Source organism: Aegilops tauschii, chromosome 7 (assembly GCF_002575655.3).
Source record: "Aegilops tauschii subsp. strangulata cultivar AL8/78 chromosome 7, Aet v6.0, whole genome shotgun sequence".
Lineage (NCBI taxonomy): Eukaryota > Viridiplantae > Streptophyta > Magnoliopsida > Poales > Poaceae > Aegilops > Aegilops tauschii.
In genome coordinates, this window is record NC_053041.3 from 355390834 (window position 1) to 355416577 (window position 25744).

The following is a 25744-nucleotide window of genomic DNA, read 5'->3' on the forward strand; positions in this document are numbered from 1 at the left end:
CTCGAGGGGAAACTGCAAGAATAATAATGCCGGTGCCAAACGAGGGTCTGAATGATTCCTCGAGAGGAAAATGCAAGAATATTAATGCCGCAGTCGGGCGTCGGAGCGACACCACATAAAGGGCTTATAAAAGAAATAAGAAAGACAGTGCGTGCCACAGTCGGACGTCTGAGCGACATCACATAAAGGGCTTATAAAAGAATAAATAAATAACAAGCATGCCGCAGTCGGGCGTCTGAGCGACACCACATAAAGGGCTTATAAAAGAATAATCACAGTGAAAATCCAGGAGGTAGAACCATCCCAGGGGTACTCAATAAAATACGTAATGTAAATGGTTAGTCCATAATAATAACAAAATTACAACATGGTCCTCAGATGTCACAGGTCATAAACACAAATCTAGTCTAGCCGTTTCTCCATCCGAAGACCGTCACTGAGTTCTAGCTAAATCGTTCTCCATCCGACTACCGTTACTAGATTCAACTCAGACTGTGGTCTTTACCCAAGAACATGGCTATCCAACTGGATATATCCTCTGCAGAGGGAGTACTATTTTCCCACAAGTAACGGATTTATTTAGTCCATCGGGACTAATTCCGCCTACGGCCTTTTAATTGAAAACACACCTGACCTGCACACACCAGCTTAACTCACCGGTGTCTGGAATCACCCACAACACCTGCCAAGCAAAACTCTAAGTGGGGAGGCTACAACCTTGACGTAGCATGGGATCAAAATTTCTATTCGCGCGCTCTAAGGGGGTGCCCCCCTCTCGGTCCCAACCGGAAAACACCCATGCCCCCGGACCAAGTGGCATGCCTACCGAAGGCCTCCGGTATCTTCCACTATGGCCTCTCTGTACGGTGTGTGCTTTGGTAAGGGGTTGACAACTTACTGAACCATACCCCATCTGCGACAGGGACAAGTGGTGCTACCAACAAATAGGCAAGCTACTGACCAAGACTCGACCTATGACCGACTCAGGTGGTCCAAGTATCCTCCAACAATATTACCCTTAGTGGAATAAATCACTACTCATCAAGCCTCACCATGCCATACCGGACATACTCGTCCCGACGAGGGACTAGGGACAAGCTCGTGTCTACCCAAGACCACGACTTTCCCGGCTTCCTACCGGCATGCATGGGGAGCTCACGAGGATGATCCAAAACACTAGCGTATCCATTGCTGACCACAAGATATCTCCAAAAGCACTCATGCACGAGACTTTATCGCATACTCCAAGCCAAATGGTGTTGTAATCGCATCAGAACACCACAACAAAATATTATGCCAGAGTTCAGAAATGCTTGCCTTCAAGAGTATGCAAAGGATACACTTTTTTGAAAGCTCTCCCTCTCCTCCAAAAATTCCTATTATGCAAAATATTCAAATAACAAATGTTTCAAACACAGTACAAAAAGTTGTCTCAAATATTTTTGAAATAAATCTTAAAATAAACTATACGAAATTTGAGAGAGGTAGGAAAAAGAATCAACTCATTTGGAGTTTTATTTTAAAAGTTATAGCTAGTCAAAGTCTGGTCAAATCTCTGTTTTAATAAAATCAGAAAAAGGAAAACGCTTCGGGGAAAAAATACGCTTTCAAGGCAGAGGTGACGTACTCCGGACCTTTGCGCTTTCACTTAAACAGAGAGAACGGCCGCGCGGGTCACTGACAGTGGGTCCAAGGGGCCCACTGGTCAGGTTTGACCGTTCTTCCCTCCCTCCTCTCTCTCTCTGCTCGAACGGCGGCGGCCTCCGGCGTTCGCCGTCGACGAACGGCGGCTCCTCGAGGGCATCTGAGGGCAGGGATGGACTGGCCAGACCGAGGCGGTCCTCTAGGTGGTCGCTGGGTCGTCGGGGGTGGAGGGAATCGTCGGCGGCGAGCTCTACGGCGGAGGGCCTACGGTGGTGAAGTGGTTTTTGGGCTCCGGTGGTCTCCGATCAAGGCTGAGGTGCTGGGCAGCTCCGCTAGAGCAAGAGGAAGCTACTGGTGGCGTTGGATGGGCGGGGGAGGGCCTGGCTGCGGCGAATGGCCCTGGATTGCGGCGGCGACCGAGCTGGCCGGAGACGAGGAAGAAAGACTCTCCCCGACGATTGCTGGCTAAGGGGAAACCATGGGAGTGGCCTGGGGTTGCCTGAGTGCTCAGAGGAGCCCGGGGCCTCCTTTTATAGCGTGACGGGGCTGGCTCCGCGTCGGGGATAAGATCGACGACGAGTCGCCGTTGCTATAGCTGCAGGGCATCGTGGCGGCGACGAGCGCGTGCCGACGAGCATGAGGATAAGCACGGGCTGTTCACAGGGGCAGCTGGCGCGCTGGTGTGGTTTGGGCGGTGCCGAACATGGCAGAGGCCGCTGCCGACGCCGGCGTGCCGCCAAGGGCTCTGCCAGCGGCGCTGCAGGGCGCCAGAGATGGCGTGGAGAGGGGGCGAGCTAGTGCGCGGTTCAACGGTGGAGCAGGGGCCAGGGACGGGTCGCGTCGAGTGCGGCAGTGCGGCGCGGCGACTCAGTGCGCGCGCGTGCAAAACGTGCGCTCTAGGCGCACCCAGAGCACGCACAGAACCCGCTCGACGAAATGCCAGGGTGGTCTAGAGCGCGAGGGTGGAGCTGGCAATGAACAGGACAGGGGTAAGGGTGGCTAGGAGCTCAGTGGACATGGTTGCTGGGTCATTGGAGCAAGTTCACAGTGCAAACTAGGAAACATGCCCAAAACTGACTGTGCACACCAAGTGTTCGACAGAATGCCAAATGCACTTAGGCAACTCTTGGAGTGGCCAAAAATCTCCAGATCAGGGTCTCTTTAGATGCAGAAGATGATGGCAAGATTACTTGGGCAAAACCAGAAACTTGTTAGTGTAAGCTTTGCAAAACTCCAGTTTTGGACAGAAAGAAAAAGGGTTTATTGCATGCACTTCAAAACCTCCAATGAGTCCACTCTTCTGGACTTAAGGGTTTTGAAGGGAGGGCTACAAGTAGGAAAAAGCTCAGGGTCATTAGGGCAAAATAAAATAAGGTTGCAGTACAAATCAACAAATTGGACCAGAATGCAAAGAGGGTGATTCACTCAAATTTTTCAAAGAACATTACTGGGTTTTTGCATAGAGTTGAATTATAAGCATCCACTGACATCTCCAAACACTTGGAAGAATTTTTGAAGAAATATTTAAATGGGTTGTAGTGCAAAAGTGCCTACTGGACCAGATTGGATAAGTTGGTGTAGAGCTCAAAATCTCCAATGGCCAAAAGGTACTTTTGCATAAAAGTGATGTGGAAACATCACATGACATCCCCAAATCTTGGTGGAAATTTTAAATGCATTTGTCAAGTGGTTGTAGTGCAAAACAGGCTCCAAAATCAAAAGAAATCACTTTAAAAGAATACAGTTCTGAGAAAACAAATCTTGCAATTTAAATCCACTGATAAAGAATTGTTTTATCATAGAGAGTATATAAGTCCAATAAAACTTTTACTTGAGGTAAAACCCATAATGTCAAAAGGGGTAAATCAAGACAAATGGAAAAGTTTTATTTCCTGGCAAAATTTTTAATAAATAAAACAAGGTCAAAATTTTGGGGTGTCATAGGCGAGATGAGCACTGCTCCAGCCCCTGCGCCCTGGCGTGAGAACGCGCCATCGAAGTACATGACCCAGCCGTCCGGCGCTTCGCTCCCTGGAGAGAGGGATTGGTTCTCGTCTGGTTCGAGCTCTGGGGCGTCGGTCCATTCCGCCACAAAGTCTGCGAGCGCAACCCCTTTGATGACCCTGGTCGTGCTAAACTCCAAGTCAAACGCCTGCAGCTCGATGTTCCATTCAGCGACTCGCCCGGCAACATTGGGGCTCCTGAGCACTCTTTCCAGTGGGTAAGCCGAGACAACCTTAATGGGGTAACCTTCGAAGTAGTGGCGCAGCTTACGCGAGGCCACCAGGAGCGCGAGTAGGATCTTTTGAGGCATGGGGTATCGTGCCCTCGCATCCCGCAGCACTGTGCTGACGAAGTACACCGGGTGCTCGACGAGGGCGGGAGAGCTGACAAAGTCTTCAGCTTCCGGGGGCTAAGGTGTCTCTTCGAGGGCTTTGGCTTCAGGGGCTTGGTGGTCCGCTGAATCAGCTGCTGCTTCAGGAGCTTCGCCTTGGTGTCACGCCGCTTCATCCGGCCAGGTGGTTCCACCTGGCGGGCTCTCGATCTGGTGTTCTTCTTTGAGGGCCACCAGCGCTGCACTGGCAGAGTGGGGTGTGGCAGACAGGTAGAGCTCCAAGGGCTTGAGGGGTCGAGGTGCCACCATCACTGGCGGGCTGGTCAGGTATCTCTTGAGGTCTTGAAACGCTTGGTCGGCCTCCGGAGTCCACTCAAATGGGCCCTTTTTCTTCACCAGCTTGAAGAACGATAGGGCACGCTCTCCCAGCTTGGAGATAAAGCGGCCCAACGCAGTCACACGACCACTAAGCTTCTGCATCTCCTTGAGGGTCTGTGGTGGGGTCATGTCTTCGATTGCCTTGACCTTCTCTGGGTTCGCCTCGATCCCTCTGTGGGATACGAGGAAACCCAGCAGCTTGCCGGAAGGGACACTGAACACGCACTTCTCTGGGTTGAGCCGTAAGTTCACCTGGCGTAGGCTCATGAAAGTCTCCTCTAGATCTTGGATCAAGGTTCTCGCCTCCCAAGACTTCACCATGATATCGTCGACGTAGGCCTTCGCGTTTCTCCCGAGCTGCCGCCCTAAGGCGATGTGCATCAGCCGCTGGAAGGTCACTCCCGCGTTGCGCAGTCCGAAAGGCATGCAAGTATAGCAGTACACCCCACACGGGGTCAGGAAGGCGGTCTTCTCCACATCTTCTACCGCCATCTTGATCTGGTGGTAGCCCGAGAACGCATCTAAGAAGCACAGCAAATCGCACTCGGCGGTGGAGTCGACGATCTGGTCGATGCGTGGAAGCGGGAATGGATCTTGGGGGCAGGCCTTGTTGAGGTTGGTGAAGTCGACACACATGCGCTCCTTCCCGCCTTTCTTCGGCACAACAACGGGGTTTGCCAGCCACTCGGGGTACCGAACTTCGCGAATGGCACCCGCCGCCTCCAGCTTGCGGGTTTCTTGGACGATGAAGGCCTGCTTCTCCGTGGACTGTCGTCTCGCCCGCTGCTTCACATGGCGTACATTGGGGCACACCTTTAAGTGATGCTGAATCATCTCTCTCGGCACCCCCACCAACTGCTTGGGTTCCCATGCGAACATCTCCTTGTTTGCGCGCAAGAACTTCACCAACGCTTCCTCTTGGTCTGGGTCGAGGTCGGCACCTATGGTAAAGGTGGCTCCTGAGGACCCGTCCTCAACGAACGGCACCTGCTTGGTTTCTGCCTTGTCTTGGGTGAACACCTGCTTCTTCTTGGTTGGTGCGGCTCCCTTGGCCTCGGAGGCGCCCGCGCCGGCGGGCTGCGCCGCCGCGGCGGTCTTGAAAGCAAGCTTGAGCGCCAGCAGAGCCTCCTTGGTGTCCCCCTCGACAGTGAGGACGCCCTTGCTCCCAGGCGTCTTCATGAGGTTGTAAGCCGGATGGGTTGCTGCCATAAACTGGGCCAGAGCTGGGTACCCGAGGATGGCATTGTACGGGAGGTCGATGCGGGCGATGTCAAAGTCGACCAGCTCGGTGCGGTAGTTGTCGCGCGTGCTGAAGGTGACATGAAGGCGGATCTATCCCAGGGAGTGGGCGGTGCCGCCGCCAACTCCTGAGAAAGACTTGCTGAGGCGGAGCCGCTCGAGCGGTATGTGAAGAAGGCTGAAGGCCTCCACGGAGAGCACGTTGAGGCTGGCGCCGCCATCGATGAGGGTCTTGGTGACGGCCACGTTGCAGATGGTGGGCGTGCAAAGCATTGGGAGCATACCCGAGCTGGCGGTGGTGACGGGGTGGTCCTCTGAGTCGAAGGTGAGGTCGGCCTCGGGCGCGGCCCAGCCCGGCGGAGCCCCCGGGCGCTTGGAGGTGGCGCCAATCTGGCGAAGGAACGGCTTGATGTGATGGTCCGAGGGCGGTGCTTGCAAGCCGCCGAGGAGGGCCGCGACCACGTGGTGCGCTAGTGCCGCATAGTGCGCAGCGAAGAGACCGCACAACTCCTCCCAAGATGCCACCGTGGATCCGGGAGGTTGAGCAGCCAGGCACGCGGTGCACCAGTGAGGGCCATGGGAAACCAGTTGGCCATGACCTTGTCGTCGCCCCCGGCCTTAAGGACGGCCTCCTCATACGCCAGCAGGAAAGCCGACGGGTCCGCCGCGCCGTCGTAGCGCGGCGGCATCTCCGGCTTGAACTTTGGTGGCCACTGCACCCGCCGCAAGGCGGGAGCAAGGGCTCGGAGCCCCCTGGCCCTGTCGCTGGCATGGGTCGTCGGAGCGGGAAGCACTGCGCTTGCCATGAGAGCGGAGCGCAGCGGCGGCGTAGAGCAGATCAACGGAAGGAAAACTCCGGAGCACCCCTACCTGGCGCGCCAAATGTCGGATTTCGGGTTCCGGCAAAACCCTTAAGGTTCGAACTCTGGGGTGCGCGCAAAGATCTCTCCCTCATCGATCACGCCCCCACACGCTTCACGATCTCTAGGCTAGGCACGACGAACTCACAACACACGAGACACAAGATTTATACTGGTTCGGGCCACCGTTGTGGTGTAACACCCTACTCCAGTGTGGTGGTGGTGGATTGCCTCTTGGGCTGAGGATGAACAGTACAAGGGAAAGAATAGCCTCCTGAGGAGAGGTGTTCTTGTGCTTTGTGTGGGTGAAGATTGCTCAAGGTCAGTTCGAGCTGCCTCCTTCTGTGGTGGCTAGTCCTATTTACAGAGGCCCCAGTCCTCTTCCCAAATATTGAGCGGGAAGGGATCCCACAACGGCCAATTTGAAAGGGGATAGCTAGTACAGCTTATCCTGACAAAAGTAGTCTTCGCCTGCCAAAGGCTCTGGTGGTGACGCTGTCTTGGGCTCCACGGTGACCTCCGTCCTGCCGTCCTGCTGGTCTTGGTCTCATTGCACCGATATGGAAACCTTTGCCTGATGCCTCGAAATTCCTCGTCTGCGCTTGCCTCCTTAGAACCAAAGTGGAAACAAGGACACTGCGCGCGCTGGTGCCCGCCTGGCTTCGGTCGTCATGGCTCACGTCATGAGAACCTCGCGAGGTTTGCCTTGCCTTGATCTCTCCGCCCCTCGCGAGCCAGCCTGGTGAGGCCGCTCCCGAGGAGGTCTTGAGTCATCCGCCTTGCGAGGCTTGGCCCCTCGCGAGGGTCTTGAGTGCTCGTTGGTGAAGATGGGCCGTACGGGCCCGCTTGCAGAGCCACGCCGTGGGTCGCAGGCAGGCAAGTCTGGGGACTCCCGTTCCCAGAACGCTGACATGTGCCAGTGCCCCGGCGAGACCGTTCGCAAGTTCATCCAATGCTTCAGCCACGTGCGCAACTCGATCCCAAAGGCCTCCGACGCCGTGATCGTCTCTGCCTTCACCAACGGCGTCACGGATGTGAAGATGTGCGAGAAGCTATCCATCAATGGCGAGCTCGACCTGTGGTGGAGCTGCTTGTCCTCGCCGACCGTTGTGCCAAGGCTGAAGAGGGCCGCCTTTTCCTCCACAACGATCCCGACACTGAGCCTGGTGCGGTGAAGTCCAAGGGCAAGAGCGCCAAGTGCAAGGGCCCTGCCGTGCTCGCGGCGGCGATGGACTACAAGCGCGGCCGCGACCATGATGAGGCCAAGAAGGCGACCATCATTTTTGCGCCTACCACAACATGAACTCCCACAGCACCGAAGACTGCCACAAGATCAAGCTTCTTAGCGAGGGCCGCACTGAGCGTCACGACAGCCCCAAGGAGAGCGGCAAGGGCCGTAGCGGCAACAATGGAGGCGGCCGCTGGGGCGACAACAACAACAACGACACCAGCGACAACAACCGTCACGGCTGGCAGAACCAGCCGTGGCAAGCCGACCCTGAGGCCAATGCCGCCCCGCCACGCGCCAGCGACCACCCCCTCGCCAAGCATGCTGGGGGCTACCAAGAGCCCCGCAGTGTGGCCTACATCCTCGGCGGAGCCCATGCCCCTCTGTAACCGCCACTTGAAGAAGTTCTCTCCTGAGGTGAACGTGGTCCTCCCGTTGCCCGAGTCAACCAGCCGCCTCAAGTGGTCCGAGTTCCCCATCGCCTTCGATGCCAACGACCACCCCAAGTCCACGAAGGCTGTGGCCACCGTTCCCCTACTGTGTACTCCTACGATCAGCAACGTGGCCATCACCAAGACGCTCATCGACGGCGGCGCAGGCCTCAATGTACTCTCTGTGGAGATATTCAAGACGGTTCAAGTGCCCTATGATCACCTGATGTCGACCAGGCCCTTCTCGGGCATCACTGACGGCTCCACCTTTTCCCTGGGGCAGGTGCGCCTTCTCGTCACCTTCCGTACTCGCAAGAACTACCGCACGGACTTCATCTTCTTCAACGTGGCTCACACTGCCCTACAACGCCATCTTGGTCTACCCAGCACTCTCCAAGTTCATGGTCGTGACCCACCATGCCTACGGCCGCGTCAAGATGCCCAGCTACAGCGGCACCCTCACCATCTGCTGCGACAAGGACGTGGTGCACACTCTCGAGCACACCTACAAGGCTACTGCCACCGCATATCCGGCCGATGAGGACATGTCGTGGCCTGCCGAGCCAACACCCACAAAGAAGAAGCCCCTGCTCTCCCAGGAGCGGGCCGAGACCAAGAAGGCGCCACTGGATGGGAGCGATGCAGGCCTCTGATACGTCTCCGTCGTATCTATAATTTTTGATTGTTTCATGCCAATATTCTACAACTTTCATATACTTTTGGCAACTTTTTATACTATTTTTGGGACTAACATATTGATCCAGTGCCCAGTGCTAGTTCCTGTTTGTTGCATGTTTTTTGTTTCACAGAAAATCCATATCAAACGGAGTCCAAATGCGATAAAAACTTACGAAGATTGTTTTTGAAATATATGTGAATTTTGGGAAGTGGAATCAACGCGAGATGATGCCCGAGGGGGGCCACAAGCGTGAGGGGCGTGCCCCAGGGGGTAGGGCGCGCCCTGGGCCCTTTTGGCCACTCTGTAAGGCGGTTGGTGCCCTTCTTTCACCGAAAGAAAGCTAATATCCGGATTAAAATCATGTTAAAATTTCAGCCCAATCGGAGTTACGAATCTCCGAGAATTTAAGAAACGGTGAAAGGGCAGAATCTAGGAGCGCATATACAGAAGGAAATAGAGAGAGAGAGAGATCCAATCTCGGAGGGGCTCCCGCCCCTGCGCCGCCATGGAGGCCATGGACTAGAGGGGAAACCCTTCTCCCATATAGGGGGAAGGTCAAGGAATAAGAAGAAGGAGGGGGACTCTCTCCCCCTCTCTCCCGGTGGCGCCGGAACGTGGCCGGGGCCATCATCGTGACAGCGATCTACACCAACAACTTTGCCGCTGTCATCACCAACTCTCTCCCCCTCTATGCAGCGGTGTAACACCTCTTCTCCCCATTGTAATCTCTACTTAAACATGGTGCTCAATGCTACATATTATTTCCCAATGATGTATGGCTATCCTATGATGTTTGAGTAGATCCGTTGTCCTATGGGTTCATTGATGATCGTGATTGGTTTGTATGTTTTATTATTGGTGCTGTCCTATGGTGCTCTCTGTGTCGCGCAAGCGTGAGGGATCCCCGCTGTAGGGTTTGCAATATGTTCATGGTTTTCTTATTGTCTGTGTTGCGTGAGTGATAGAAACACAAACACGGATAAGTGGGTTATGGCGTATGGGAATAAAGAGGACTTGATACTTTAATGCTATGGTTGGGTTTTACCTTAATGATCTTTAGTAGTTACGGATGTTTTCTAGAGTTCCAATCATAAGTTCATATGATCCAAGAAGAGAAAGTATGTTAGCTTATGCCTCTCCCTCATATAAAATTGCAGTAATGATTATCGGTCTAGTTATCAATTGCCTAGGGACAAATAACTTTCTTGTGACAAAAAGCTCTCTACTAAAACTAACTTAGTTGTGTCTTTATCTAAACAGCCCCTAGATTTTATTTACGTGCTCTTTATTATCTTGCAAACGTATCCAACAACACCTACAAAGTACTTATAGTTTCATACTTGTTCTAGGTAAAGCGAACATTAAGCGTGCGTAGAGTTGTATCGGTGGTCGATAGAACTTGAGGGAATATTTGTTCTACCTTTAGCTCCTCGTTGGGTTCGACACTCTTACTTATCGAAAGGGATACAATTGATTCCCTATACTTGTGGGTTATCAGCGCCCCCCCCCCGGCCGTCAGTGGTGACCCTTCCCGCAAATACGAAGGTGAGCTTATCACCTTCCTCCGGGCAAGCTCTGATATGTTGGCTTGGATAGCATCAGGCATGCCCGGTGTACCGAGGGAGGTGATGGAACACCACTTAGCTGCGTCCTAGAGTGCGTGGCCCGTCAAGTAGAAGGTACATCATCTGGCGCCCGAGAAGCAAGAGGTCATCACCCAAGAAGTCAAGAAGCTCCAAGATGACGGAATCACCCGCGAAGTCCTCCACCCCGAGTGGATCGCCAACTCCTCCACCATCGCCAAGCCACAAAGTGACATGCACATGTGTGTTGACTTCGCAGCCCTCAACAAGGCTCTCCCTGGGAGCCCCTTCCCTCCTCCGCGAATCGACCAGACCATGCGCTCGCCCTACTTCATGCGCATGCCTTTCGGCCTGGGGGATGCTGGGGCCAACTTCGCGATGCTAATGCGCACGAGCCTGGAGTCCCGCATCAAAATAAATGCGGAGGTGGTTAACACCCATCTCCCGGCCTGGCGCGGCCCCACTCATGACGGAGGAGGGTGTTCTAGTACAAAACACATGGAAAACCCGACATCTCCATAAGTTCTATTTGTGAACCCACAGATACGAGCGACATGGACCTGTACACGCTCCGGAGCTCTCTCTACTAGCACTGCTACCAGCACGCAGGAGCTCCTTCCCAGACTCCGTCGCTGGAGGAAACCCCATGCTCAGCGCTAGCGGATTACTTACTTGAGGGCCGCTGGCCATCACATCCTCAAGCTGACCCGTGTCAGGCACGGCATCATGTATCTTTCTATTATGTAATGAATCTACTTCATGCATTAGTAAAGTTTATTTCCTACAGAATCCTATGTACTTGCAACTAAGTGCGCCTCAGAAGCGGAACACGCATTCGCGATCTCCCCCATGTGTATCATGTGAGTGGGGGCTGGGCACGGTGCCTGTGCTCGGGTCAGTCCCAGCAGCACTGCAAAACCCAAGCGACTGAGTTCTGGCTCGCGTGCCTGCTCCCGTGCACGTCACCTCACCAGGCCCTTGGTGCTCTTGTCTCCTCTCGTAACACCCATAGGCGATCTCGTGAGCGCCCCCCACTGCATTACTTGCAAAAACTTGGCAATCCCACTGATGTAGGATACCAAAGGCCTCATGAGCTCTCCCTCAGGATGCCCCGCGAGTGGCGCCACACGGGCGGAAGGCTTCGCGAGCGACCACGCTTCATTAGCCACGCCCTGCGTAGGACTCCCCCCGAGCTACATGCCTCGAAAGAGTTAAGTTTAAAGTGCCGCTCGAGCCTTTGTTGACACCCCTCAAGTTCTCTTCTTCCCATTTCCCTCTAGAGGCATCTTGATTTCCTTGGCACAAGCCGCTTGCGTTTCAAGGGGGGACCCCGAGCATCACGCCTCAGGGGATCCTACTAGCCCTAAGATCCCTACACCATCTAGCCTTGCTGAGTGCACGCTCCAGGCATACTAGCGACAGTCGTAGCCTACTTAGTGGCTGGGCCCCAGCGACGCAGGGCACACAGGCAATGTAAAAAGGAAAGAAGGACCTCGAGAGGAAACGAAAACGCATAAAACATCAAGTACTTAAACCAAAGTGACAAGCAATGTTTTCATACCCCCACGGAGCCGCGTCTACTTTATTACAGACATGAATCAAGAAGGATCTAGGCGGGCGAGGAGCCACCATTCTCGCCCTCGCCATCATCGTTAGGGGCCTCGCTGTCGCCGCCGCTGACCTCGACCTCGAAGGCGTATCGCCGGACGAAGCCAGCCACGTGTCCCCTCACCGCCTCCTCGAGGCCTCCACGGATCTCTACCGGGACGGGAGTCACCACCTACCTGAAGTCGAAGCAGCTGTCAAGGCGGAGAAGATTGCTGAAGAGCAGCCTCGTCGCTTGAGTCAGCAGGTCGCGGCACGCCTCCTCGTCGGCGGCGTCCACGTGCAGCACTGCTTCGCGAGGTCATCGACTTCGGCCTGGAGCTCGTCCCGCTTTGCAACAAGTCTCCTCTGCTCATTGTGAGTAGCTTGGGTAGCCACTAGGTCATGCTCCTCTGACAGCAGGCGCTTCCACTCTGCCTCCTACTCAGACGCAGATGACACGAGCTCGCGCTCTCGGGTCTTGGCGTTCACATCGTAGGTGGCGACCGCCTCCACGCATTTCAGGACCTCCTCCTCGCGCCTCGGGAGCTCTGCCTCGCAGGACACAAGCCGGCCCTCGCGGGCATTCGCGGCCTCCTCTCGTGTTTTGAGCTGGTGCTCACGGGAGGTAGCCTGTTCCTGGAGCATCTTCTCATAGGCCTCGGCCTCCTCCCGGTGCCGCTTGGCCTCCTAGGAGTCCTCGAGGGCCCATGCGAGGGGACTCCTTGGCATCCTTGGCGAGCTGGTCGCTTTCCGCTTGCACTTCCTCGCCCCGCTGTCGGTCGAGCTCCGTCGCCGCCTGATGCTGGCTCTGCTCCTCCGCCAGGCGCCGTCGCTCTTCCATGCACAGCTCCGCCTCCTCCCTGAGCTAGCCCTCGAGGGCATCGAGAGCCACCCTGGCTGTTGACGGCCCCGCCCTAGGGCGGTGAGCAACTCTTCCGCAACACTAGGGCGCGACCAGTTCGGGCCTCCTCGTTCCCCGCCAGCACCACCGTGCAGGAGGGCACGATCTCAAGCCCCTTCGGCAGCTCCACACTCACGCCCCCGGTAGGGCTCATGCTCGCTGTTTGGCGCCGGGCGCTCAGGATGGCCGCCTGAGCGAGCGGTGTCGCCGCACGTGCCGGATCTGCATCAGGCGCTTTGGGGGCTAGGTGCCCAGGCCCAGAGATGGTTCCCGCAATGGTGGTGAGGACCTCCCCCGCAGTAGGCGCGACGTGCTGAGAAGAAGTTGACACCTCGCCCCCTTTCTCCACCATGTCGACCCCCATGGCGGAGGCCGCCACGGGGGGCACCACCTCAGGGGTCTTGGGAGGCGCCGTACCATTCAGAGGGCGGGGGGGGGTCTCCTTTGTGCGCCCCTTGACGAGCGCCTCCCGGCCACTTTTCGCCTCGCTCTCGGGGCGGAATACGACCTCCTCGCGCCCTATGTGAGTTTCACTAGCGGGCGCGTCGGCACGGCGGGTGGAGCGGCCTTATAGGGAGGGGAGGGCCTCTGAACCTCAGCCTTCTTATTCTTTATCTTCTCCTTTCCTTGGCAGCCAGCTCGGAGTCCCTGTGGGGGCTGAGAGTCATCAGGGCCACCGTGGGCAGGAATCGGGAATCAAAACACAGAGGCGGAGGAACTTACTCGTCCTTTGGGTTCCAGCTCCGCCTCTTCCGCACCCTGACAGCGCTGCTAGTGCCACTGCCTCCCTCGCGAAGCCTGCCCGGGCTGCCGCCCGAGGGCATGGCACGGGGCCCGTCGGCGTCGGCAAGTGCGACACTCTCCTCCACCCATACCTCGAGAGGCTCGCCAGCCTCCACGGCGCCCTCTCCTTTGCCTCTCACCTGCATAGCCCTGGTAGGCACAAGCGGAACGCGTCCTCGTCATGATTGCCATCCTCGCCCAGCCAGAGCCGGCGGCGTGCCGGCGGGGACGATTCCTTGCTCCTCTCCTCTTCGGAGTGTGCGGCGTCGCGGTCGCTTGAGGCGAACTCCGCCTCTGGGGAATCCCCGCAAAGCTCCTTGAGCTCCTCGAGATATGTCCGGATTAGCCCGCACTGGTTGAATCGGGGCATCACCATGACAAGCTCATCCTTGTTTGCCTAGCGATGCACTGGGTGCGTGTCATATGGTATCTCATCCGCCTCCCTAGGAACAAGACCTCACAGGCTTTGGTCACCACTCCAGCCGGAAGGCGTCCCTGTCTGATATGTCTCCAACGTATCTATAATTTTTTATTGTTCCATGATATTATATTATCTCTTTTGGATGTTTAATGGGCTTTACTAAACACTTTTATATTATTTTTGGGACTAACCTATTAACCGGAGGCCTAGCCCAAATTGCTCTTTTCTTGCCTATTTCAGTGTTTCCAGGAAAAGGAATATCAAACGGAGTCCAAACGGAATGAAACCTTCAGGAGAGTTATTTTTGGAACGGAAGCAATCCAGGAGACTTGGAGTAGACATCAGGGAAGCTTCGAGGTGGCCACGAGGCAGGGAGGTGCGCCTGCCCCCCTGGGCGTGCCCCCCACCCTCGTGGGGCCTCGTGGCTCCCCTGACCGACTTCTTTCGCCTATATATGTCCATATACCCTAAAACATCAGGGAACAGAATAGATCGGGAGTTCTGCCGCCACAAGCTTCTGTAGCCACCAAAAACCAATTGGGACCCTGTTCCGGCACCCTACCGGAGGGGGCATCCCTCACCGGTGGCCATCTTCATCATCCCGGCGCTCTTCATGACGAGGAGGGGGTACTTCACCCTCGGGGCTGAGGGTATGTACCAGTAGCTATGTGTTTGATCTCTCAACCTCTCTCTCTCGTGTTCTTGATTTGGCACGATCTTGATGTATCACAAGCTTTGCTATTATAGTTGGATCTTATGATGTTTCTCCCCCTCTATTCTCTTGTAATGGATTGAATTTTCGCTTTGAAGTTATCTTATCGGATTGAGTCTTTAAGGATTTGAGAACACTTGATGTATATCTTGCATGTGCTTATCTGTGGTGACAATGAGATATTCACGTGATCTACTTGATGTATGTTTTGGTGATCAACTTGCGGGTTCCGTAACATTGTGAACTTATGCATAGGGGTTGGCACACGTTTTCGTCTTGACTCTCCGGTAGAAACTTTGGGGCACTCTTTGAAGTACTTTGTGTTGGTTTGAATAGATGAATCTAAGATTGTGTGGTGCATATCATATAATCATACCCACGGATATTTGAGGTGACATTGGAGTATCTAGATGACATTAGGGTTTTGGTTGATATGTGTCTTAAGGTGTTATTCTAGTACGAACTCTTGAATGATCGATCCGAAAGAATAACTTTGAGGTGGTTTCGTACCCTACAATGATCTCTACGTTTGTTCTCCGCTATTAGTGACTTTGGAGTGACTCTTTGTTGCATGTTGAGGGATAGTTATATGATCCAATTATGTTATTATTGTTGAGTGAACTTGCACTAGTGAAAGTATGAACCCTAGGCCTTGTTTTGAAGCATTGCAATACCATTTGGGCTCACTTTTATCATTAGTTACCTTGCTGTTTTTATATTTTCAGATTACAAAAACATATATCTACCATCCATATTGCACTGGTATCACCATCTCTTCGCCGAACTAGTGCACCTATACAATTTACCATTGTATTGGGTGTGTTGGGGACACAAGAGCCTCTTTGTTATTTGGTTGCAGGGTTGCTTGAGAGAGACCATCTTCATCCTACGCCTCCCACGGATTGATAAACCTTAGGTCATCCACTTGAGGGAAATTTGCTACCGTCCTACAAACCTCTGCACTTGGAGGCCCAACAACGTCTACAAGGAGAAGGTTGCGTAGTAGACATCAAGCTCTTTTCTGGCGCCATTGCCGGGGAGGTGAGTGCTTGAAGGTATATCTTTAGATCTTGCAATCAAATCTTTTAGTTTCTTGTTTTGTCACTAGTTTAGTTTATAAAAGAAAACTACAAAAAAATGGAATTGAGAGTGCCTCATATGCTTCATCTTTTTAATGTCTTTCGTGAAAATAAGGATTCTGATAATTGTGCTCAAGTGCTAGAAGAAGAATGCATTAGAATGTTTGGCACTAAATATTTGAATGATGAGCATGATTGCAATGTTGTTAGTATGAATTCCTTGAATATCCAAGATGCTAATGATATGCAAAGCGACAAGCTTGGGGAAGCTATGTTAGATGAAGATGATATTTTTTGTCCCCCAAGTTTTGATGAGCAAATTTATTATGATGAAAGCATGTCTCCTATTTATGATGATTATATTGACGAAAGTGGATTTGGAGAGGTCATGACTTTATTTAGTGATGAATCCACTATTTCGGAAGAGGTTCCAATTGATTATGATAACAAAGTTGCTATTTATGATGATTATTGTGATGACATGTATGCTATTAAGAATAATGATAACCATGAAACTTGTCATCATGATTTTAGTTTTCAATTGGATTATGCTTCACATGATAGTTATTTTGTGGAGTTTGCTCCCACTATTCCGAATTAGAAGAATTTTGCTTATGTGGAGAGTAATAAATTTTCTATGCTTGTAGATCATCAAAAGAATGCTTTATGTGATGGTTATATAGTTCAATTCATTCATGATGCTACTGAAAATTATTATGAGGGGGGAATATATGCTTGTTGGAATTGCAATAATATCAAGTTTCCTCTCTATGTGCTTAAAGTTTTGAAGTTATGCTTGTTTTGCCTTCCTATGCTAGTTGATTATTGTTCCCATAAGTTGTTTGCTCACAAAATCCCTATGCATAGGAAGTGGGTTAGACTTAATGTGCTAGTCATATTCTTCATGATGCTTTCTTTATGTTTCAATTCTTATCTTTTAGGTGAGCATCATTGAAATCATCATGCCTAGCTAGGGGCGTTAAACGTTAGCGCATGTTGGGAGGCAACCCAATTTTATTTTTGTTTCTTGCTTTTTGGTTCTGTTCAGTAATAAATATTTTATCTAGCCTCTGGTTAGATGTGGTTTTGTGTTCTAATTAGTGTTTGTGCCAAGTAGAACCTTTGGGAAGACATGGGTGAAGTCTTTTTGATCTTGCTGTAAGATGGGGTATCCATCCCTCTCTTCGTGGCTGGGTGAAGCTTTCTGCAAGATGTCATGGTGCTTCTCCATGCATCCCGGCCATCCGCTGGTTTCTCCAGGGTGCCCGTCAACCGTCCTCCAGCCAATAGTGAAGTTTGAAGTCCATCTTGAGCTTGATGTCATGGGGTTTCCATCATCTTGACTCTCGCATCTCCCTTATGTAAACTACATCGTCCCAGGCATCGATAACAAGGGAGAAGGGTTCATCCTACCTCATGATACTACTCAAGAACATAACTTAACAAAATTCTCCTACTGCATGCATGGTGGGGAGGTATAACTCTAATGCAATAAAATCATAGGTATTGTAAAAACATGATCAAATGAGTTGTCTGGCTGATGGTCTTCGAAAGCTAGCGACTCATAATAGCAGGCTTCGCACTCCGGAAATTCTACCGAGTCAAACAATAGCACAAATAAGTATAGCACAATATAACATAACAGCAAGTTGAAGTAAAACACCCAAGCACTCAAACCAAAACCAAAGAAAAACTCGGAGAAAGCAAATCAAGGTTTTCATCATATCAAGCAACAACTAAGAAATAGTTTTACACAACTAAAACTTTTCTGAACAGAACCTAAGCATTGGTTTTGCTAATTAACAGAAGGGAAAACAACATACAAACTAGGAGCAAAAAGAATCACATCAAAAGCTATTATAGAACTCCTATTATGCCTAAAACAATCCTAGCAAAGAAAATAAAAAAAAATCTACTGTAAATAAAGTTCATCCTCTATAGCTACAGAAACTAATCTAATATAAACTCTAACATAATAAAAAAATAATTTACTAACTAGAATAGTAGGAAAACAGTAGCTAGCTAAATAAACAAGAAAAACTTGATTTCGACTAAAACTACTTTTTTATAAAGACTAAAATACCCAAACAAGTTCCTACTGCTAGGCATGGTCAAAACTAACCAGTAGAAAAAAGAATCACTAAAAATAATAATCCTAACTCAATTTATGGCAGAAAAACTAATCTGTCTAAATCTAATATAAAACTATTTCTAATAATTTAAACATGGCTAAACATATTTTCTACAGAAATTACAACAAATTTTCAAACTAACAAAAAAGAATCAACTAAAAATATTAAAAAAACTAAGAGAAACCGATTTTACAAGATTGGAACTATTCTGTTAAAAACAGAAACGAAATAAAAACTAAAAAAAACTAACGGGCGCTACTGGGTTGATGGGGTGTGTGATCTGAAACTAAACAGCGCTCGGGCGGAAATCAACAAAAACCGGCGCGGCTAATAACTAAACCGACCGATTCGATCTAATCAAATAAACCGTAAACTAAACCGGAGAAAAACCGAACTACTAAAATTAAACCTAACCCTTCGCTACGATCTAATCTACGGCGTACATGCGAGATCTAATGGTGGAGGGGAGTCCGGTGGCTTACAGCGGCGGTCGACGGCGAGGTGGGCTCGGGCGTTGGTGGCGGGGGTGCTCCGGTGGTCCGGGGCGGCGGCGAAGTCGTCGGGCGGGTGCGGCAGCTCGAGGGCAGGTCGGGGATGGAGTCAGTGGAGCTCGGGGGCGACTGGGGCGATCGAGGCAACGGCGGCGGCTCCCTGGTTAGCTGCAGCTCCGGCGAGCGGCGGTCAAGCTTGGGGGCGACGGCTCAGGCGGTTCCTGGGCGATGAGAGGATGTCAGGGAGGTGCGAGATGAAGTGGCGGTGCGGGTGGAGTAGCTTGGATGGGCAAGGGGTGCTCACCGACGGGGTAAGTGACGGCAAATCGAGGTGGCGGCGGCGAGATGCGAACGGAGAGGGCGACAGCTCTGGTGGGTTTCAGGCGTAGGGTTTAAGGGGTTCGAGAGAGGAGGGGCTTGGCCTTTTATAGGGCGTAGTCTTGGGCGAGGGGGCGTCTCGGGATCACGATCCCGAGAGGATCGGAACCGCGGCGGCGTCGGGCGTGCTCCGGGCGGTGTTTGCGTGCGTGAGAGGAAAGAGAAGGGGTGGGGCCAGCGCGTCGGTGAGAGAGAGAGAGAGAGGGGGGAAGGCGCGACGGGCGCTGGGGGCAGGCCGGCTCGGGCACTGGCGGGCTGCGCCTGGCCCGCTGGTGTGGGCTGCGCTCGGCGCTGGCTAGGCCGGTTGGCCTGGCTCGCGCCTGAGGCTTTTTTTGGAATTAGAGAAGAAAGAAAAAAATATATAGAAAAAATATATTATTTTTATATAGGACATATATATATCAAAATTCTCAGGGGAATTAATCCTACAACGTGGACATTTTTTCAGGGGCAAAATTCAAACTAAAAAAACATTTTCTGGAAATCCCAAATAAAAATCAAATTTGAATTCAAACTTTTTGGCAATATTTTTCTTCTGACATTTTTGGAGTGTCATGTTTACTCCTCTCATACTTTTGCTCAAGTATTTGTCAGGCATTGTTTGAAATAAATTCAACTGCCAATTTGAATCCAAATTCCAACAAACTCAAAAGCCTCTGAAATAATTAAATGTCACTCAATTCAAGCAATATGCATAGATGCTTAGCTGTAATTGTAAAAGATTCCAAATTGAAAATTTGGGATGTTACATGATTTGCGTAGTGGATACCATCAAATTCGTATGAAATTGGGAGATGAATCAAAAACAACATTTAAAATTAAGTTTGGATTATATGAGTGGTTAGTCATGCCTTTTGGGTTAACTAATGCGCCTAGTACTTTCATGAGCTTAATGAACGAATTTTTACGTGCTTTCATTGGATGATTTGTGGTAGTTTACTTTGATGATATACTGATTTATAGAAGATCTTTGGAGGAACATTTGGAACATTTATGTGCTGTTTTTATTGCTCTATGTGATGCACGTTTGTTTGGCAACCTTGGGAAGTGCACCTTTTGCACCGACTGAGTATCTTTTCTTGGCTATGTTGTTACTCCATAGGTAATTGAAGTTGATAAAGCCAAGATTGAAGCTATTGAGAGCTGGCAGCAGCCCAAAACGGTCACACAAGTGAGGAGTTTCCTTGGCCTCACTGGTTTCTATAGGCGTTTTGTGAGAGATTTCAGCACCATTGCTGCACCTCTCAATGAGCTTACAAAGAAGGATGTGCCTTTTGTTTGGGGTACAACACAGGAAGAAGCCTTCACGGTATTGAAATATAAGTTGACACATGCTCCTTTACTCCAACTTCCTGATTTTAATAAGACTTTTGAGCTTGAATGTGATGCTAGTGGAATTGGATTAGGAGGTGTGTTATTACGAGATGGCAAACCTGTTGCATACTTTTCCGAAAAATTGAGTGGGCCGTCGATGTGTTGAGTGATAGTAGTAGATGCAGGCAGGAGTCAGTCTACTAATCTTGGACGTGATGCCTATATTCTTGATCATTTAGTTAGATATCATCATAATTATTTGTTCTTCTATCAATTGCCCAATAGTAATTTCTTTACCCACCGTGTGCTATTTTCTCTAGAGAAGCCACTAGTGAAATCTATGGCCCCTGGGTCTATCTTTTATCATATTTGCTTTCCGATATATTTGTTGCCGCATTTGTTTTAGATCTATTATTCCAAAAACCCAAAAATACCTTGCTGCGCTTTTTCCTTACTTATTTTATTTTGTGTTTTTGCGAGATCTATTTACCCAAACTCATACAAACGATTCAATTCTTTGTTGAAATGCTTAGACCTGTCTTTTTGCGTATGCGTTTGACTGATATTCTGAAAATGTCTCCTTATGCTAAGTATATGAAAGATATTGTTACTAATAAAAGAAAGATACCGAAAGCTAAAATTTCCACCATGCTTGCTAATTATACTTTTAAGGGTGGAATACCAAAGAAACTAGGAGATCCAGGAGTACCAACTATACCATGCTCCATTAAAAGAAACTATGTTAAAACTGCTTTATGTGATTTGGGAGCCGGCGTTAGTGTTATGCCTTTCTCTTTATATCATAGACTTGAATTGAATGAGTTGACTCCTACTGAAATCTTGTTGCAAATGGCTGATAAATGAACTGCTATACCCATCGGTATTTGTGAGGATGTGCCTCTTGTGGTTGCAAACGTTACTATCTTAACAGACTTTGTTGTTCTTGATATTCCCGAGGACGACAGTATGTTGATCATCCTTGGTAGACCCTTTTTGAATACTGCAGGGGCTGTTATTGATTGCAACAAGGGCAATGTCACTTTTCATGTTAATGGTAATGAGCATACGGTATACTTTCTGAAGAAACAACCTCAAGTTCATAGTATCAATTCTATTGGAAAATTTTCAACTATTACTATTGGAGGTTTTGAATTCCCCCTCCCTACTATCAAAAAGAAATATGATATTCTTATTGTTGGGGACATGCATATACCCGTTGAGGTAACCTAGTGTTATTCGAAAATTCTCAGGTTTCATGTTATTCGAAAGAAGTTTGTTAATAAGGCTTGATCAACCTTGTTAATGGATTCCTTTCGATGAGCATGAGATGGATGAATTTAGAAAGCACAACTTTCTGTACCTACTCTTTACTTTCTGTTATTTAGATTAAATAAAGAAAAGATAGTATTATTTGTCCGTGCAATAAAAAAATGTCTTGAAAATAAAAGTTCTCCAAATGCCCTGAAATTTAAGTATGATTTTCTATAGAATATTTGAGAATTTTTGGCACACACCAGGGGGCTGCACCAGTGGACCACAAGGGTGGAGGGCGTGCCCTACCCCCTGGGCATGCCCCCTGCCTTGTGGATCCCAAATGGATCTCCCTCACTTATTCCAGCACCCATCCACTTCGTCTTCCTCCAGAAAAAATCATCCCGTTGCTCAAACCAGTGTTCTTGCTCATCTTGCTGCCATTTTCGATCTCCTTGTGCAAAGCTCCATTTGCAAAGCTGTTGTCGGTGTACTAAAGTTTGGGCCCTTTAGCACCCCATACTTGTGCACGAGCAGTCGTAGCCACACCCGCGGCGAGGCTTGAAAAGGGCGATCAAGGATAAAAACAAGATCATTAGAGAAGCGGCCAAGCCAGAGACCAGAGAACAGAGGATGAGCTGGGGCCCCGGCAAGATCCTTACCGGGACAGCTTGCGAGACCCCGACAAGATCCTTGCCGGGACGACTTACAAAGCACTAACAAGAGCACCACCCTTGTGAATGAGAGCTCTGACACCATCGACAACGTTAAGGCCAAGACCCAAGGGCGCACGCGTAGTGCCATGCAGATCTTTGTGAAGGCCAGAAGACAAAGTTCCTAGCAAGATCCTTGTCGAGGACGTCTGCGAGGCCCCGGCAAGACCCTTGCCGGGGACATCGGCAAGACTCCGCCACCCCGTCACCACTCCAGCACAGTGGCCGGCCTGCCAGCCTGGCAAACACCTGCGTGGTGGCATGCAGATCTTCGTGAAGATCGTGCCACCTCTCCAGCGCAATAGCTGGCCAGCCAACTTGGCACTGCATGCCTCGACGGCATGGACGCGTGTCGAGACGGAGCGGGGCGGCGACGGACGGGACGGGTTCTATTCCCGTCCCCGATAAAGCTGAAGGACACGTAAGCAACGCATTTAATGCGTTTGTCATAAGACACCGATGATAAACATAGACATTGTAGCTACTTTACACCTCCTGTGTGCCACTATGGCAACCCCTTGGACATATAAAAGGAGTCCCAAGGCATACTGGAGGAGGATTTCGGACTTTTGAACCTCTCGGCCCAGCTTGCATGCGTAGTAGCTAGCCGAAGCTGAAGAACACAGAATATACACTCAAGCAGGACTAGGGTTTTACGCTTCTCAGTGGCCCGAACCTGGGTAAAAATCCGTCGTGTTGATCATTAGATCTGCCCTTTGCACTACCCCTCTTCCCTGCCAAACCGTAGAAGGGATCCACGTGATCCCGTAGGTGTCGTTTCCGCCGACATCTTTGGCGTGCCAGGTAGGGGGGAAGAGTTCTACAAACCCGATCTAGCGGTTAGCACGTCATTTCCTCGATCACCATGGCTCCCAAGAAGAAGGGGATCACGACGATCGGTTCCTCTGGAGCCGAACCGCCCGTACCAGCGCGAACGGGCGACGAGGTAGTTGCGGATGGTGGCGGAGGCACGGATCACGACCATCCACGACACTCCGGCAACCGAAGCTAGGCGAGCGGCATCGTTCGTGCCCAAGACGACGAGCCGCGCGCCACGGGGTTGTGCTGCCTACGGGCGGCGCGGCGACCTCCAAGACACCCCCGCCGATGCCCGCACTGTGGTCCTCCTAGGCCGTGTGCGACGAGCAGCGCCGCGACGTTGGTGACCCCGTGAGCCGCCGTGGCAAGAGCCCTCTGCATCATTCTCGAGATGCGTAGGGACGACATGCACGCCAAGATGCTGTGCCAGACGGCGCACGGCCGTGGAACTGTGACGGCACTCCTTCTAACATGGTTAGGAGTCCGAGCACCTCCCATTCCTCGCGCTTGTCAATGCCACCAACGCCAGTAGAAGCGTTAGCGCGAGTGCAGCTACTCCTCGACTTCCCTCCTGTTGCAAAGAAGCAAGAAGAGTGGAGAGCTGCTATCTAGAGCATTATTTTACGACGACATGTACCTAGGGTAGGGTCATAGGCCTGACCTAGACACCCTTCCCAAGGACATTACCTTAAATTCAGAGGCACTCAAAGGATAACATCATCCACTCGACCAGAGGCATTCCACTCGGAAGACCCAATTTCATTCGACTATGAAGTACACACTCGACCGCAACAAGAATCACTCGACGGCTAGAAGATCTAAAGTCACTCTTGACGGCAACGGTCAGGCGTTTACTCTATAGGCTTAATGGTCATTCGTGTATCTTTATTACTAGCGTTACCAGTAACGCCCTATCTTTATGTACCTTAAACCCTGTGTAACTGAGGGCCGGAGGGGCCTGGCGAACTCTATATAAGCCACCCCCCTCCTCAGGGACAAGGGTTCGCACCCCCTGTTAGTCCACACATATAATCCAATCGACTGAGCTCCCGAGCACTGAGACGTAGGGCTGTTACTTCCAGTGTCAAGGGCCTGAACTCGTAAATCTTGTGTGTACAACTTCACCATAGCTAGGATCTTGCCTCCTCATACCTACCCCCCATTCTACTGTCAGTCTTAGAACCACGACAGTTGGCGCCCACCGTGGGGCAGGTGTCTTAGCGACTTTCTGGTGAGGTTGCAGTTTTTCGGATTCCCATCATCATGGTTTCCGGCGGCGGATTGGCGGAGGGCCGCGAGATCCGTCTCGGTGCACTTGTCTTCGTCGCCGACGACTCCGCCTGGCTCCAGAAGGCTCCACTCGACGTCGAGACACTCCCCGTCCGCGGGGCGACGCACTTTCACGTGTGCGTTCACGATGTCCTTCTGCGGCAGCCGTCGACCCAGTATCAGTCGGCTCCCGTGGTTTCTTCGCTCCCCGCTGTTCGCCGCCGTAAGCGATCTGGTCGCTCGCGGCTTCAGTGGTGGGTAAAACACGCGGTGGCACGCCATTCGGCCACCCCCCAAGTCACGGCAATCGAGCCCGATGAATCACTCTACGGCCTGTTCGACTGGCTCCATCGAGACCTTATCCGAGTGCGACAGCAGCGATCCTGTGGCAGAAGTCTTAATGGTCGACACGCCACACAACCCGCCTGGTTTCTGCCGCAATGATGGCGGCGGTGATCCGTCGCGCGTTCACGAAGAGTACCACCCCGAAACCCTTTCTTCACAGTAGAGGGAGGAGCTTCACCACCGCAACATGGAGGCGCTCCACACGCCCATTGTTGGGGAGACCTCTGAGGCTCAGGCCTTGGAGGAGGCGCGCCTGGCCAATTTGGCTGAGCGCACTCGACTGGAGAACCTTCAGCACGCACTCGACGAGCGTGCTCAGTAGCGGATCCCTGAGTCCAGCCGACGGCATCGACAACTTTTTCCGCCTCAGCATCAAGTATACCGCACTCCGATTCAGAATCTTACAGCTGCTGCCCGTATAGCAGAGTCCATTCAGCCGTCTCAGTTGGAGGCTGGAAGAGGTTTGATGCAGATTAGGGCCCTGCTCAGGGCAGTGGGAGAGCAGAATACAGCAGTATCTCAGTCGCGTAACAGAATCCATAGCAGGTCTGTAATGGCTGATACAGTTCAGTCGGCACATAGCCCAAGATCGCCCCTGAGGCGTGAGGGACGTGGGCATCGCCAAGAGCAGTATGTGGGTCGGAATCACGAGCAGTATGATCACCGACTCGGCCGTGATGATCACCGTCGAGTGCCTTCCCCTCCTCCGAGGAGTGGATCATATGTGCCCCGGCAATATGATGACAGGCGCCCACACAGTGGTGAGCGGAGAATTCCAGTCGACCCTAGAGAGCCAGGTTTTGATGCAAGATCAATTCTCGTTCAAGGTCTGGTTGACAGAAACAGAGCTCACAGAGAAGGACTCGGCAGAGATCGTCCGACTGGAAGCAGAGTGCATGTCTCAGGTCCCGAGTGTCTTAGCAGAGCCATCAGAGCGGCCGAGATCCCTCCCAACTTTAGGTTGGCGACTGGGGTTAGTAAGTTTACCGGTGAGTCCAAGCCTGACACTTGGCTGGAGGATTACCGAGTGGCTGTTCAGATCGGTGGTGGAAATGATGAGGTAGCCAAGAAGCACCCTCCTTTGATGTTAGAGGGTTCAGCCAGAGCTTGGTTGAATCAGTTGGCCCCAGGCAGTATATTCAGCTGGGAAGAGCTAGACCGAGTGTTTGTCA